The following is a 16,828-nucleotide window of genomic DNA, read 5'->3' on the forward strand; positions in this document are numbered from 1 at the left end:
GAGCAAGAAAGAGAAAGATAAGCTCAAGATCTTGGTTGAAGCTTCCTTGGCCCAAAATAGTACTTGATGCAGGTCACTCATCCCAAATTTCAAGAAATTTGGCACACCTTTTGATAATTTTGAAATTTTGAAGGAAAAAATAGGTTTTTCTACCTAGTGCGTAGTGCCACCGGCACTCGATTTTGAAGGGACCTCCTTTGGAGGAAAAATCTAAATTTTTGGATTCCTTGTGAAAAATCATGCATACCCAGAAATTACTAGAAAATTTTGACAAGTTTTGGGCCTCCAAAAGGGTCAAAAACACCTCAAAAATGCCCTCTCTGCCCCTTTTTGGCCACACAGGAAGTAGTGTTGGAAGAAATAATTTTTGGAGGGGGAAATTGACACCAAATTTTAAAATTATACTTGTTCTAGAAAGTAAATAGATAGACCTTTCCAACAAGCCCACTTGGAGAAAATTTTGGGAAGGGGGAGGCCTCCAAATGCAGCTGGGAAAAAGCACTACACACAGGATGAAAAAGTGCCACTTTTTCCAAAAAAACTCTATTTTTCGCCTAGTTTTTTCTCTGTTTGACTTTTTCTCTCTCGTGGTCAAAATCATGATGTAAATTGATGTAAATGGATGTAATTTGAAGTAGAAATTATGAAAATTTACTCATGGAGGTAAATACATCATGTATAGGTGATTTTGAACTAAATGAACCAGTTTCCTAGGTTTTAGAGGCAAGTTGTTCCACTGCCTATTTTTTAGTTCTTAGTTTAGATCTTGTTGAAACAGCTCCTAAACTCATGAATTCAACCCCTAAAGGCTAGCATGAGTTTTTTTTTGCCTATATCTAGTACTTTTTCAGTCATTTGTAAAGGTTGGACTCTTGTGAATTCTTTGAGCATTATTGTACATTCATCTTTGCAGTTTGGCAAGGAATAGACCAGGGTTTGCAGCATTTTGTGGGATTCTTGTGGCAAGGTGATTTAGTATCATTTTTCCTTCTGTGATTAAAGTTTACATTTGTTTATGTGTGCCATCATCTCTCTCTTTTCAGCTTAACTAAATGAATCAAGGATAATGGTAGAAATCATTGATGTTACAATGCTCTACCTAGGGTTTGTTTAGTTTTATATGTTTTCAACAGTTTGAAGAGGATTCCTGATACTTTCATGCCCTATCCAACTCCTCACTAGTCTTAAGACTCTCCATTTCACTTAATTTAAAGTACTAAAGCATTTTCCTACCTCGCCCCACAGAAACCTCTGCAAGACTGAGTTCATTCCCCGGACCCAAATCTGCCTTTCACATTTGATCTAGCAAACCAACATTAAATTCAATCAAACTCCTATAAGCATATACCTAGCCTAAAGTTAGTCTTTATATCAGTCATATCATCTTTATTGACCATATTTTCCTGAGATTGACAAGGAGAGAGCCCTCTCCCGACCTGGTAGGGCTAGCTACCAGGTTAAGCATGGTTTGATGTTACCCTAGACCTGCCTTTCTCACCCTGAGGTAGATTTAGGCACTAACATATTGGCAACTCTGCTGGGAAGAAAACTTTTTTATCTTTGTTTGCTTTGTTGACTATAGACGGAGCCTGAAGTTAGCCAGTTAGACTTCGAAATGCTCTTGCTTTGCAAGTACAAAAGTAGATGAATGCTACTTCAGTGAATCTTCAGTTTAGTTTATAAACTAAACATCTGAACTAAACTATTACCCCATTATCTTAAACCAATTCTAGACTTTGGATGATGAGTTTATAATTTGATAGGCTGAACAAATTGATAATGTCCATTTGATTTTTTGGAATAATTCAACACACTAGCTTCCAGACGATACACCAAGGCCAATCTTGATCCTGATCCTCCTCCTATGTATGAAAACCCAAATCTCATACCAAGAATTCTCCGACACGAAAGTTCTGTAATTCCCATGTTCAGATCTCATTAATGTCCAGTTGTTTTTGAATATCTTGAAGATCTTGAGTTTGATGAACATTTTGATCTATCATTGTTTGAAACTAAATCTGAAAGTGTTGTTGGTTCTACTATCCTAAATCCAGATTTTGTCAAAGATATTGAAAACGAAAAGGCTAATAGATCAATTGATGATTATATATTGAATCTTAAAACTTCCATTGTGGCTACAAACATTCTTGAGTTCTTAGAATCTGCATCTGCAACTCTTGGTTCATTTGCTGTTGTATCTGGTTCAGAAATTCCTACTAAAACTCCTTTCATTCCCACCATTCCCGTGCAGCCCACAATATCTGATCAGAGACCCCCTGTCTCTTCTCCCCCATCAACCCCTTCAACACCTCAAACATCTCATATTTCCTCCCCTCCTTCTACACCTCATACACCAATTACATCATTTGTTATTGTTGTTCCGACTCCTCCTACATCCCCAAGGCTAGTTTCAAATCCACCTAGAGCAATGGCTGCTCGATATGAACCTCTTGTTTTTCCATAAAACTTTGATGCTATGCCTGCTGATTATCAAAGAAAAATTCCATTGTTTGATGGTACCCAAGGAATCACAACACAACAACATGTGGATAAGATGACAGATTTCTTTTACCTTCATGAGATAAATGAAGAAAATGTGACCATGAGATTATTTGTGCAAACTTTGGGAGGTGAAGTGCGGAAGTGGTTTAGAGCATTGCCAGCTGCAACTATCAATACATTGGATGTTCTTCAGAGACAATTCTTGGATCGTTTGGAGATAAAGAAAAATCCTCTTCAAATTTTGTCTGAACATGAAAACATAAAGAGGAATGTTGGTGAAAGTGTCCAAGATTATTGTGTTAGATTTAATATTATTTATAATGCAATTCTCGCTGATATAAAGCCACCAATGGGGTTGGCTTTGAATAAATTTCCTGATGGGTTTGATCCTAACATGGCATATCAATTGAGAGAAAGAGATCCGGCCACATTGGAGGATATGTAGAAAATTGCAGTCAGCGTAGAGGCAAATCTGCTAGCCAAGAGAGCTAGAGCAAAGGCCGAAAAGAAGGTGACCATAAAGGAGGAAGCTTCTTCCTCAGATCATTTGCTTCGCAAGATCGAGAAGATGTTTGATAGACTCACTATTGCAGATAAGCCTGAGACACAGATCAGAAATCAAAACTTCCGTGGTCAGCAGCAATCACAATTTAGAATCAAACAATGAGAACAAAGAGCACAAGACCAAGTAGCATAGCAGCAAGTTAAGACACCCTTACAGTAGAATTTTGTACATGGTCCGGAATCAGATGATGATGAGAACATAATAGGATAGGAGAATCATTTCTTTACACCTGATGATCTACCAATTTATATCATGGAGGATGAAGAGTATTCAGAAAGCCCAGCTGTACAAAAGGATGAAGATTTCATTTTAGCAAATGAGACAATTCTAGAAGAAGAATCTGACGAATATCAAAGGGGATACATGAATGCCTTGATAGCTCAGCAATGACAATATTCACCCAGGAGTAGAGAGGTACCCATCAATCCAATTCAAAATAGGAAGGAAGTGACACCACCAAAGAACGATTCTCCAAGTGTGCAGAAAAAGGGAAAGGAGGCAGCAGATCCTACCACCAGCAAAACACAATCAACAAATGAAAGGTCAAATCAGCCAAGTGCATCAAAGGAGAAGACTGAAAAGAAGGATTCTCCAATCAAAGAAGTAGGGAAAACTACAGCCTTTAGCTTAGAGAATGAGATTGCTAAGTTAAAAGTGTCAATACCTTTGACTGAATTAATGAAGAATAGCAGCTATAAAGGTCATGTGTCAAAAATTTTGAATTTAGATCCATTCTCTGATATGGTTAATGTGGAGGATGACCAACCCAAGCTTATCTTTGGTCTAGCATTAGAAGGTCAATCTTAGGATAGTGATGTGGCTCCTTTTTACATCAGCCTTAGATTGCATGATTATGTCTTGCACAACCCCATGTTTGATTTAGGAGCATCTCATAATTTGATGCCTAAGGAAATAATGGAAAAATTGGGTTTAGATATCACTCGCAAGTACCATGATCTTAATTCCTTTGATTCTAGTAGGGTTATATGTATCGGTCTCATCAAAGATTTGGTTTTCACTTTAGATCAGATTCCTGTGAAGAATGTTCTTATCGATGTGGTTGTGGTAGATATTCCTCCAAGATTTGGCATGCTTCTATCCAGATCTTGGGGAGAAAAACTCAAAGGGACATTGCAGCTAGATTTCGCCTATGCCACTATTCCCCTGTTTGGTTAGTTGAGGAAATTATACCGGGAGAAAAAGATGAAGTACATGATCACAAGCAAGGAGAAACCTCTAAATCATCCTATCAATTATGTACATACTGATTTGGAATCTTTTGTTCTTTGTTTTGATAGTTTTAATGATGTAAATAGTCAATTAGTTGAAGTAGAAGATATTCCAGAGATCACTGAAAATTTCAGAGCTGTACCTGATCAAGAAAGACAAAGGCTTGATAGTACCACTAAACAATCAACTTTCTGCCAGTAGCAGAAAATTGATGGATAGCAAGCAAAGGTAGAAGAGCAAATATAATTTCAGCTTTTGGAGGATGAAGTCGGTTTGTGGAGCATGAATTTTGATGGAGCAGTCGGTAAGGAGGGTGCTGGAATTGGTATTTGGATATGCGGCCCTGCATTCTTACCAAAACGTCCTGAGTAATGTAAGAGTTTGTTCGTATAAATTGGCTTTTGATTGTTCTGATAATGAAGCTGAATATGAGGCTTTAATTGCTCGTTTGAAAATCCTCAAGAAGTTAAATGCAAAAAGAATTTCAATTTATGGCAACTCCGAATTAGTAATTGGTGAGCTCCAGTATTGTAGCAATAATGCTACAACTCCTGGGGCTTCCTGTCTCTCATTTTATCAACCCGGTAGTTCGTACAAACTTGGAAGCGACGGTGTTATATGCACAAGTACTAGCTCTTGTCGCAGCTGTCACTTGGTCAGTTGGCACAAGTCCGCTAGGGCTCAAGCCAACTTCTATAGGCTCTCAGAAGAAGCTTGCTAATTGATGGACAAAAGCTATTCTCAAAGGAAAACTACTCTACTTGACAAAATGGACTGAAAGCAAATCAAAGCATGTAAACCTAGGAAACCCTAATTTAACTAGTCTAACCTCTATAATGCAAAGAATGTGAATGAAACCTCTACCAATGCTGCTGTTACCTCTAATAAGTGGAAATGCATGGATCTAAGCTACTTGCATCATAAAAGACATGTTTTTGTATTTTTCCTTTAAGTGGATGGAATGATTGTGATTTTGTGCTAACTAGGGTTTGGTTGTGCAGATGGGATGGAGAAGGAAGGAAAGCGTGGGACAGGTTGGGGAGGCTAGGAGAGGTCCCTAGGGATCCTTAGCATCCATCCACAGAGGTTCCTCGCATTCAGAAGCTCAGCAACCGAGTGAGTGGCCTCCTACAGGATGTCTGCAGGGGATCCTACAGGATACGTAGAGATTTCTACAGGATGTCTACAAATTGCTACAGGATGACCTACCGTGAGTGTTTGAAGTGGTGGAGGAGTGATGGAATGGTAGGGGGAGATGTGTAAGGTATGAATAAGGTTGGTGATGGCTCAGAAGTGGAAGAATAGGATAGGGAATGAGTGTAGGGAGTAGGTTGGAAGATAGAGGACTAGGTCAACAAAAGGGCTAGAGAATGAAGCTATGTGAGGAGTGAAAGACTTTGGGAGATAACAGAGCGGAGCAGGGGTCAACGATGTGTTTGCATGCGTGATCAAGATGGAGAATGAGGTAATGGAACGAGAGAGAGCAGTGTAAGTGAAAAAAATGCTTATGACTGTCACCAAACCGAAAATGCATCAACCTAAACTACCTGTGCGTATAAATTCAATGAACAGCAATCCAAAACGCGAAGGAGAATGTGCATGAAGCTGTGATGAAGGCGTGTATGCAGGTGTGAATCATGTGGAAAGATCTATCATAACGAGACTATGTTGCAGCATGTATGAAGTGAAGAACTGCGTGTTTTTGTGGCTGGTATAGGCTGCACTCCAATCTCCAAACGGAGATGGCAGTGGAGACTTCCTCAACCTTTTTTGCTGGAGCTCCAATGTATTATCAACCTGCTAATCTAACTAAACAACCGAAAGCAATTCAACCATAAACTAGTCCTATCTATGCTCATGAAAAAGACTAATTCAACAACCTGTAATTCAAATTGCATGTGAAAATGAAAACTGAGAGTGCTGAAACGAAATGCAAACAACACTACAGTAGAGGGGATCTATGGCTCTCAGGTTGAGCCCTAACCTGAGAGCTATAGTCTCCTTAAGAAAACTCAGAGCTGGATCAAAATCTGCCTTCTTTATTCATAATCTGATGTTATGCCAAAACTGGCTTACAACAAGAACTAACACCGAGCAGTGCTCAAAAATTACAATAGTAATGCGAAAGTTTCAACAACCTCTCAAAGGCTACGGCCTCTATACTTATGCAAAAATGATCATCCAACAGGTCTCCTTGATTTTAGGAACTCGGCTGTCCAACTGAAGTTTAACTTGGTGATCCTGTAGAACAGTTATGACTGTTGTTCCTGTAGAATAGTTGGCTGCCTCTATGCTCGGTGCTCTATGCTCGGTGGGGAGATTGGTTGGAGCTCGGAGCTATGGTGGGAATCACGAGGAAGGTCCCCAAGACTGTGGACATCCTCTCCTAAAAACCAGCAGTGCCACCTCATTGTCTCCTTGTCTCCTTTTTCGTGTCTTTTCTCCTTTTAAATGCAAAAAACCTGAAAGCATCATGCATTAGTCACGTAGATAATATGTCTACCCTTCTTCCTACAAACAACACGAACAAACTAAGAAATGCATGCATAAGCAATAAAATATGAATGGTTTGAGCAAGTAGAATAGGCCAAAATGAGCCCAAATTGTACCAAAATTGGGGCTCATCATCACCCCCCAGCTGAACCATTTGCTCATCCTTGAGCAACCTTGCTCCTGCTCCTTGTCCTTGGCCGAGGACTCGGGACCGGAACAGGCTCTTTCTTTTCCGCTTTTGATGGTCCTACCTTCTCTGCCCCTGGTGGTGACGAGGGTGGAACTTCTTCCCTCTTTCCTGTTTCTTTGAGCCGGGCTTCGGAAGGCGATTGGCCTATCTTTAGGGTCCAGGAGGTGACCTTCGGGCTTCCTTTCTCGGGGGTGGCCGGTGTCTTAGAGGGAGTTTTCTCACTGGGTGAGGTAGGAACACTCCCTAAAGTGGTTTGGCTGCTGGGAGGAGGCTGCGACTTATCTGTTTTCATCCTCTGACTTCTCCTGGTTTCGGAAGGTAGAGGGATCTCCCTCTCCCTCTTTTCTTTTGGCTTTGCAGGAGTGCTGAGGGCGGCAAGCGCAGCTGCCGCCTCCTTCTCGAGAACATCAGCCTTTTCTCTCTTGCTTTTTGCTTTCCCGGTGCTCCTTGTGGAAGGCCCTTCCCTTTCTATTTTCGGGCTTCCTGTAGAAGACCCCTCTTTATCCACTTTCGGCCCTCCTGTAGAAGACCCTTTCTTTACGAGCTGTGGGCTTCCTGTAGAAGACTCCTTCTCTGTTTTTGGGCTTCCTGTGGAAGCCTTTGTCTGCTTTCCTGTAGGTGTAGTTCTTGGGCTTCCTGTAGAAGCCTGCGTTTGTTTTCCTGTAGAGGCTGCTTTCGGGCTTCCTGTAGAAGCCTGTTTTTGCGTTCCTGCAGATGCAACTCTCACCACTTTTTCTTGCTTGGCTGCATGGATCTTGCTTTTGGTTTTGACTGCAGGAGCTGACGAGGTGCTTGGGCTGGCAGGGACCACCTCAGTTTTGACTGCCCTACTTTTCAACCTCTTTTCCCTTGCTAACAGGATGGGGGTGTCCTCTTTTGCTCTGTCATCCTTTGCCTCCTCCTTCTCCTTTCGTTCTTTCTTCTGTGTTGGAGTCGGGATCTTTTGGCTTTTCCCTTTCTTATTCTTGGCTACTGGCTCTTCTTCCTCACCGCTAGAGGACCCCGTTTCTTCAAGCAACATCTTTATGTCCCCTTCTCTTGTTAAATTCCTAAAGGATTCCCATGCGAGGGGGACCTTATATGAGTGGAGAGCATCCTCCACAAGAAGCTTGATTAACCCATGGTGGGCTACCTGATCCGGAATGCCGTCCTTGAGCTTTGTAGTGCACTCCATCAAGGAATGTAGTAAAAATTAAGGAATGCTCAATCTCTGTTCTGCAGGAAGATCAATCCGGTGTCTTAATTTGGTGAGTAGCCTGAAGTGATATGCATACACGATGTTGTAACGACCCTCACAGGTGATATATTTCATGATTTGCAAACTGACTTCGTTCCATGGTGGCAACAGGCTCGTCCTTCTCACCCCATTTTTATCCTCTGTGAATTCTTCTTCAGGTGGGAAGAAATCTTTCTTGGCTTGCTGGCTTAGCTTTCGTTCTTCTTTATCCCACGGGAGACCCATAGGAAGCTCAGTGATTCTGCTGATAGACTCCGGGGTGATCTTGAAGCTTAGGCCTCTGAAATTGACTGTGGCCAGCACCTTGGATTTTGGCCTCAGGGCCTGCAAGAATTCCTCGGCCACTTCCTCATCGTACCCTTGCAACTTATCACAAAAAGACGTCCACTGTGCTCGTGTAAAAAGCTCTACCACGGCCTGATTTCTCCTCAATTTTTCTGAATCTGTGGGTTCTCGCCTAATAAATCCACCCGGCATGATGCACAATTTTCTTAACCGGAGGTGGTGATGGTGGAGGAGTGTGAAGTTTCGGCGACAGAGTGCAGAACAATGCGTATAATCCACAAAATTTTACAACACAGTCTAACTACTTCAACAATCCTGTAGAATGACAGTATAAGACTACAGACAGCAATTTCACCACTTTCTCTATACCCAAACAGTAACTGACAATTCTACCACCTTACATGACCATTTGCATGAGAAGTCCAGGTTTACCTCGTTACTCGGCCACCTTTTTTACGTGAACACCCGCGTTCCTGTAGAACACTGCATTTCTGTAGACTGCGTTCCTGTAGAACTGTGTTCCTGTAGGAGCAGTGCGCAAATTTCCGAGAGGACTGCAATTTGACCGCGGTTGAGGTGCGCTTCACCGGTGTTCTGGTAGCCAACAGCTCAGCGTATCAAGGTGCAGAGACGATCGGAATAGCCACTCGAGTTCGCAGTGGTGGTTGATTGAATGCATGTCAAAATCTAGCCGATTAGATTTTGAATCGGCGTGATCCGTGGCGCGGGGGGACAGCTCATCCCCCGCCGGACCGTTGAGCGACATCATCAACCACTCACCGGCGTATTCACTTGCTGCCGCATTCATTCCCACAGATCTGCCGCCGCCTTTTTCTGCTGAACTCATTCCCACGGATTCTCACGTGCGTGCTGCTGATTTTTTCGTGGCCACCACCCGAACATTCAACTATACCATAACTAGCCGACGTGGCCAGTCTACTTGGCCATACGGCTGCTCAACCATTCACCTTTACGCCATGCAAACAAATCAAAGTAATATTCATGCGATTTGATGGAAGGAAGGGGTTAGACGCTTACCTGCGTGGCTGCACACGATTTTTCCAGTTTTTCGATGATGGTGAGCGGATCTACCTGCTGTATGCGCACTCACACAGACCCGGAGGCTCATGGTTACAGGTTGCTGACGATGGAGGGAATGCTGTGGTTGCATGCGCTCGCATTACATCATTGTGTGTAGGATCTTTGCCTCGAAGAGGGATTGATTGGACCCACAAAGTCCATGCCCCACTTCTCAAATGGCTCAAGAGTCACTTGAGGTTGGAGAGGCATCTCATCCCTTTGGGTCGGTTTCCCCATTCTTTGGCATTGGTCACACTGACTGACATATCTTCTGACATCTTGATGAAGTGTGGGCCAATAGTAGCCTGCCTGCAGGATCTTGAAGGCAGTTCTCTTTGCTGCAAAATGCCCTCCACAAGGCCCATCATGACAAGTGAGGAGGATATCAAAGACTTCCTCCTCCCTTACACAACGTCTTAAGATCTGATCGGGGCCAAGCTTGAACAGGTTGCCCCCAATCCAAGTAAATGAGGCACTTTTTCTGATGATTCTGCTCTTCTCTTTTGAAGAGAGGTGCGGAGGGAACTGAGCCGAAACAAGGTAGTTTGCTATATCAGCAAACCATGGAGAGAGTACTGAGATAGCAAACAGATGCTCATCAGGCATCTGGTCATCCACCGTCCCATCTTCATCTGCAGACAAATCCAATCTAGACAAGAAGTCAGCAACAACATTTTCTCTACCTGGTTTATCAACAATGGTTAGATCAAACTGCTACAATAAAAGTAACCATCTAATAATACGAGCATTCACATCTGGTTTATTCATCAAATATCTAATAGCAGCATGGTCAGTATGTACAAAGGTCTGGTAACCAGTAATATAATGTCGGAACTTGTTTAATGCATGGACCACAGCCAAGAATTCCTTCTCGGTTACAGTGTAATTCAGCTCAGCTTTGGACAAATTTTTGCTAACAAAGTAAATGGCATATGGAAGTTTCTGCTCAACTTGTCCTAAAGCTGCACCTATGGCTTTGTTCGAGGCATCAGTGTGGATGTGGAAAGGTAGGGCCCAGTTTGGACCTCTCAAGATTGGTGCTGACACCAACTTGTCCTTTAACTCATTCAAACTCTTCTGACAATCGTCAGTCCACTTAAACTCCACATCTTTTGCCAACATACCAAACAATGGCGAGGCTAGCTTGCTGAAATTTTTAATGAATCTCCGGTAGTATCCTGCTAATCCCAAGAAACTCCGGACATCCCTTACTTTTTGAGGAGGTGGAACCCTCTTGATGAGAGAAATTTTGTTAGGATCCACCTGCAATCCTTGGGAAGAAATGGTATGGCCTAGCACGGTCCCCTCAGTCATTAGGAATTCACATTTTTCAGGACTAAGGGACAAGTTCATCTCGGTGCATTTGGTTAGGACTTTCCCAAGGTTGGACAATGCTTCCTGGAAGTTGGCTCCATAAGGAGTAAAGTCATCCATGTATATTTCAACTGCATCATGGACCAACTCCGAGAAGATGCTCAAGACAGCTCTCTGAAAAGTAGCAGGAGCATTGCATAGCCCAAAGGGAAGGACTCGGTAGGCAAAGGTACCCCAAGGACAAGTGAAGGTGGTCTTATCTTGGTCTTCCGGGCTGATTTGGATTTGATTGTACCCGCTAAACCCATCCAGGAAAGAGAAGAACTTCTTTCCTGCCAGTCCATCCAACACTTGATCTATGAAAGGTAGAGGGAAATGGTCTTTCTTGGTAGCTTTGTTCAGCTCCCGGTAATCCACACAGATTCTCCACTTCCCATTCTTCTTGGGAACCAACACTAGAGGGGACACCCATTCACTATCTGAGATGGGGTAGATGAATCCGGCATCCAACAGTTTCTGCAATTCTTCCTTGACAATGTCCTTAAGGGCTGGATTCATTCTCCTCTGAGGTTGCCTAACCGGTTTACAATCCTCTTTGATGTATATATGATGGGTATAGACCGAAGGATGGACTCCTTTCATTTCCTTATAGCTCCAAGCAAAAGCATCTAGGTGGTTGGCCAACAGACTACACAGCTCCTTTTCCTGGGAAGGAGATAAGGAGGAGCTGATCTTCAATGCTTTCTCAGGGCCGAACTCCACATTCTTAACTCTGGGAGTGACAGGGTTGGTTGTACAAAGATCCACTAAGGTGCTAGCTTGGGCATCCTCCACCAACTTCTCTAAGGATAGTGCACTGGAAGGTGGATCCTGGATCAAGGTCTCGATCAAGTCATCCTCGGTTAGGGGGTCTTTCCTAGTGGTATCTAAGGTGCACAGAGGTGCTGAGTACACCTCGTCTTCTTCTCCTTCTTCCAACCAGAGTGGTAAATCATGCTCTAAAGAAGGTTGGGCAGGAGGGTATAGGACTAGCTGCTTGGACATGGGACCATTTTTGATGGTCATGTTTCCTGCCCGACAACTTATGTAAGCATCTGCAGTAGCTAACCAAGGCCTTCCCAAAATGAGAGGATATCCAGTAAGCTTGGCCTTTGGTTGCAGAACAAGGAAGTCTGCAGGGTATTCCCAAGAATCAATGGAGACCATGACATCCTCCACAATCCCTTCGGGAGTCACGGTGGAGCGATCTGCTAATTGCAGTACTGTCGAGGTCTTCCTCAAGGAACCCTGTAGATTGAGTTTAAGCATGGTATCCCTGGTCATCACATTGATGGCCGCCCCCAGATCAATCAAGGTGTGGGGGATAATGGTGCCATTGATGTGAACATCTACGACAGGACTTCCAGGATCTAGGTACTTTGGGCAGATGACTTGTCCTAGCATAAGGTCAGACAGTTGTCCTATGACATTGATAGTTGAGGCATCTTTCTTCCATCTGCCTGGGTGTTTGAAACACTTCTCCTTAACCAGCTTGTTATATATTGGCACATCCTTGATGGCTTGGAGAAGTGGGATTTTTACACACAACTGCTTGAGCTCACCCAAAAGCTCATCTTCTTCTGGGTTAGGTTGTGTGGTGGCTGTTAGTCTCTCAGGAAAGGGTGGAATAGGCTTTGGTTCACTCTCCTGATGGTCTTCCTCATCCTCTGGGGGAGGAGGCTGGCGATCTGGAAGAGTCTTTCCAGATCTAAGATTGATCTCCTGGATCTCGACAGCATAGGTAGGGCATGAGGTTTCCCCAGTGTATACCTGCTGGGCCTGTCTATTGTTGGGGTTCGGGTTCGGTTGAGTAGGAATTTGAGGTTGCCTTGGAGGAGCAGGAGGTAATGGTTGTGGTTGAACTGGAGGTGGAGGCAGAATGGCGGGTGGAGCGTTGTACTGAGGCCTCCACCCCGACTGAGGTGCATTCCATTGAGGCTGTGGCTGGGTATGTGAGTGATATGGATGAGAAGTAGGTTGAGTGGGGTACTGAGGTGGATAAGACCATGGAGGAGGCATGGACCATGAAGGATGAGCAGGGGGACCCCAGGAAGGCATAGGAGTTGACTGGTTGGGGTTGTAATAAGCTTGAGATGCCCCTTGCATCCCCTGCTGATAAGGTCTAGATCCTTGTGGCCTCCTTTGGTTGAGGTAATAGAGAGGCTCTGTGGGAGCTTCGGTCCCTTGGTACATGCCTTTAAACCCAGGTAAGGTTGGACACTGATTTTTTGGGTGGTCCTCCTCACAAATGAAACACACTTCAACCGAATGCAATGGGCATTCGTTCTTAGGGTGTCTTCTGGTGCACCTAGGACAGAAGACAGCCAAGGCTCTCTCAGCTTCTTCTTTCTTCTGCTGGATCCTGAATGTGTCCAGCTGCATGGCAATGGTCTGTCTCACCTCACTCTTAAGATCTTCTAATTGGTTTGTAAACTCATGTTTGGAGAAAGGGACACCATTGGAGAGGAGATTTCCTCTACCTCGTTTCCTAGCTGCCCTGGAATGATTTCTAAACACAGTCTTGATGTCCTCGTAAGGCAGTTGGTAAATGTCCCCCCCAGCTAACATGTGACGGGTGTCTAAGAGATCTTCAGGGACTCCTCGGAGTAGAACCAACTTGAGGGATTCAGGGTCAAGTGTGCACCTGGCCCGCTTATAGCTAAGTTGGAACCTCTCCTCATAATCCTCTAAAGACTCATCATTCCCCATCGTCATCCGAAAGATCTCTCCCTTGGTTTCCTTAGACCTACAGTAATCCCTATACTTGGTATTGAAGACTTGCTGCATCTGAGGCCAAGTAGCGATACTATTCCCAGGTAATCCCATGAACCAGCGTAGTGCTGCATCCTTAAGAGTGGAAGGGAAAAGCTTCAGCTTTTGCTCATCTTCAGTATAGTCATAGGTTCTACAAAGGACGGCAAACTCAAACAAGAAGGTATCAGGATCCTCAGTGGTCAGTCCATGGAAGTGAGGCAAGGCGGAGGGGCTAATGTTCTTCATTTTCATCTCTCCATTGGTCTCTCGGATGGGGAAAGCTCCTTCTATTCTCCCATCTTCTCTTCTATTATCAGCCATGGCTTCAGATGGAGTGGTCTCTAACTCTTCTTCTTCTATAGGGTCTTGGTATATCTCAGGATGTTCACCTATAGGTTCCTCTGGGTCACTGTCACCAAAGAAGAGAGAAGGGTGACTTAGTGATGTGGTGGGGGTGTTTGGTAGGAATTTGCCTGATCTATCTCGGTTCCTACGAGGCATGAAATGGAAAGGACTTTTCTTTTTTGAGTGCTTTTGCTTTTTCTTTGGTACCTGCAAAACTGAAACAGAGTGATCTACAACTAACTATATTGCTCAAATGAAATTGCGGAATTGGAAAGCTAATCTAGGAAAGCAAGAAATATTAATCTAGGAAAGCAAGAAATATTAACCTAGGAAAGCAGGAAATGCTAATCTATGAAAGCAGGAAATACTAAGCTAGGAAAGCAAGAAATACTAAGCTACTTTTGCAGAATGGAAATGAAATAAACTACTGAGCAGAAGTAAGAGTACGAAAGTAGAAGAAAAGAAACAATTACTAATACTCTGACGCTTCCCCGGCAACGGCGCCAAAAAGATGGTGAGCTCCAGTATTGTAGCAATAATGCTACAACTCCTGGGGCTTCCTGTCTCTCATTTTATCAACCCGGTAGTTCGTACAAACTTGGAAGTGACGGTGCTATATGCACAAGTACTAGCTCTTGTCGCAGCTGTCACTTGGTCAGCTGGCACAAGTCCGCTAGGGCTCAAGACAACTTCTATAGGCTCTCAGAAGAAGCTTGCTAATTGATGGATGAAAGCTATTCTCAAAGGAAAACTACTCTACTTGACAAAATGGACTGAAAGCAAATGAAAGCATGTAAACCTAGGAAACCCTAATTTAACTAGTCTAACCTCTATAATGCAAAGAATGTGAATGAAACCTCTACCAATGCTGCTGTTACCTCTAATAAGTGGAAATGCATGGATCTAAGCTACTTGCATCATAAAAGACATGGTTTTGTATTTTTCCTTTAAGTGGATGGAATGATTGTGATTTTGTACTAACTAGGGTTTGGTTGTGCAGATGGGATGGAGAAGGAAGGAAAGCGTGGGACAGGTTGGGGAGGCTAGGAGAGGTCCCTAGGGATCCTTAGCATCCATCCACAGAGGTTCCTCGCATTCAGAAGCTCAGCAACCGAGTGAGTGGCCTCCTACAGGATGTCTGCAGGGGATCCTACAGGATACGCAGAGATTTCTACAGGATGTCTACAAATTGCTACAGGATGACCTACCGTGAGTGTTTGAAGTGATGGAGGAGTGATGGAATGGTAGGGGGAGATGTGTAAGGTATGAATAAGGTTGGTGATGGCTCAGAAGTGGAAGAATAGGATAGGGAATGAGTGTAGGGAGTAGGTTGGAAGATAGAGGACTAGGTCAACAAAAGGGCTAGAGAATGAAGCTATGTGAGGAGTGAAAGACTTTGGGAGATAACAGAGCGGAGCAGGGGTCAACGATGTGTTTGCATGCGTGATCAAGATGGAGAATGAGGTAATGGAACGAGAGAGAGCAGTGTAAGTGAAACAAATGCTTATGACTGTCACCAAACCGAAAATGCATCAACCTAAACTACCTGTGCGTATAAATTCAATGAACAGCAATCCAAAACGCGAAGGAGAATGTGCATGAAGCTGTGATGAAGGCGTGTGTGCAGGTGTGAATCATGTGGAAAGATCTATCATAACGAGACTATGTTGCAGCATGTATGAAGTGAAGAACTGCGTGTTTTTGTGGCTGGTATAGGCTGCACTCCAATCTCCAAACGGAGATGGCAGTGGAGACTTCCTCAACCTTTTTTGCTGGAGCTCCAATGTATTATCAACCTGCTAATCTAACTAAACAACCGAAAGCAATTCAACCATAAACTAGTCCTATCTATGCTCATGAAAAAGACTAATTCAACAACCTGTAATTCAAATTGCATGTGAAAATGAAAACTCAGAGTGCTGAAACGAAATGCAAACAACACTACAGCAGAGGGGATCTATGGCTCTCAGGTTGGGCCCTAACCTGAGAGCTATAGTCTCCTTAAGAAAACTCAGAGCTGGATCAAAATCTGCCTTATTTATTCATAATCTGATGTTATGCCAAAACTGGCTTACAACAAGAACTAACACCGAGCAGTGCTCAAAAATTACAATAGTAATGCGAAAGTTTCAACAACCTCTCAAAGGCTACGGCCTCTATACTTATGCAAAAACGATCATCCAACAGGTCTCCTTGATTTTAGGAACTCGGCTGTCCAACTGAAGTTTAACTTGGTGATCCTGTAGAACCGTTATGACTGTTGTTCCTGTAGAACAGTTGGCTGCCTCTATGCTCGGTGCTCTATGCTCGGTGGGGAGATTGGTTGGAGCTTGGAGCTACGGTGGGAATCACGAGGAAGGTCCCCAAGACTGTGGACATCCTCTCCTAAAAACCAACAGTGCCACCTCATTGTCTCCTTGTCTCCTTTTTCGTGTCTTTTCTCCCTTTAAATGAAAAAAACCTGAAAGCATCATGCATTAGTCACGTAGATAATATGTCTACCCTTCTTCCTACAAACAACACGAACAAACTAACAAATGCATGCATAAGCAATAAAATATGAATGGTTTGAGCAAGTAGAATAGGCCAAAATGAGCCCAAATTGTACCAAAATTGGGGCTCATCAGTAATCAAGCAAGTCAAGGGTGAATACCAAGCTAAACATCCTAAAATGCGAGCTTACCGTAATGTGGTATTAGATATTTTGAGGTTGTTTCCAGATTATGTTTTGACATGTGTCCCTCATGTACAAAATTTTATTGCATATTCTCTTGCAACAGCTACAAGTAATTTG

Source organism: Pinus tabuliformis, chromosome 6 (assembly GCF_031772625.1).
Source record: "Pinus tabuliformis cultivar Carrire ecotype Pingquan chromosome 6, CPIR1, whole genome shotgun sequence".
NCBI lineage: Eukaryota > Viridiplantae > Streptophyta > Pinopsida > Pinales > Pinaceae > Pinus > Pinus tabuliformis.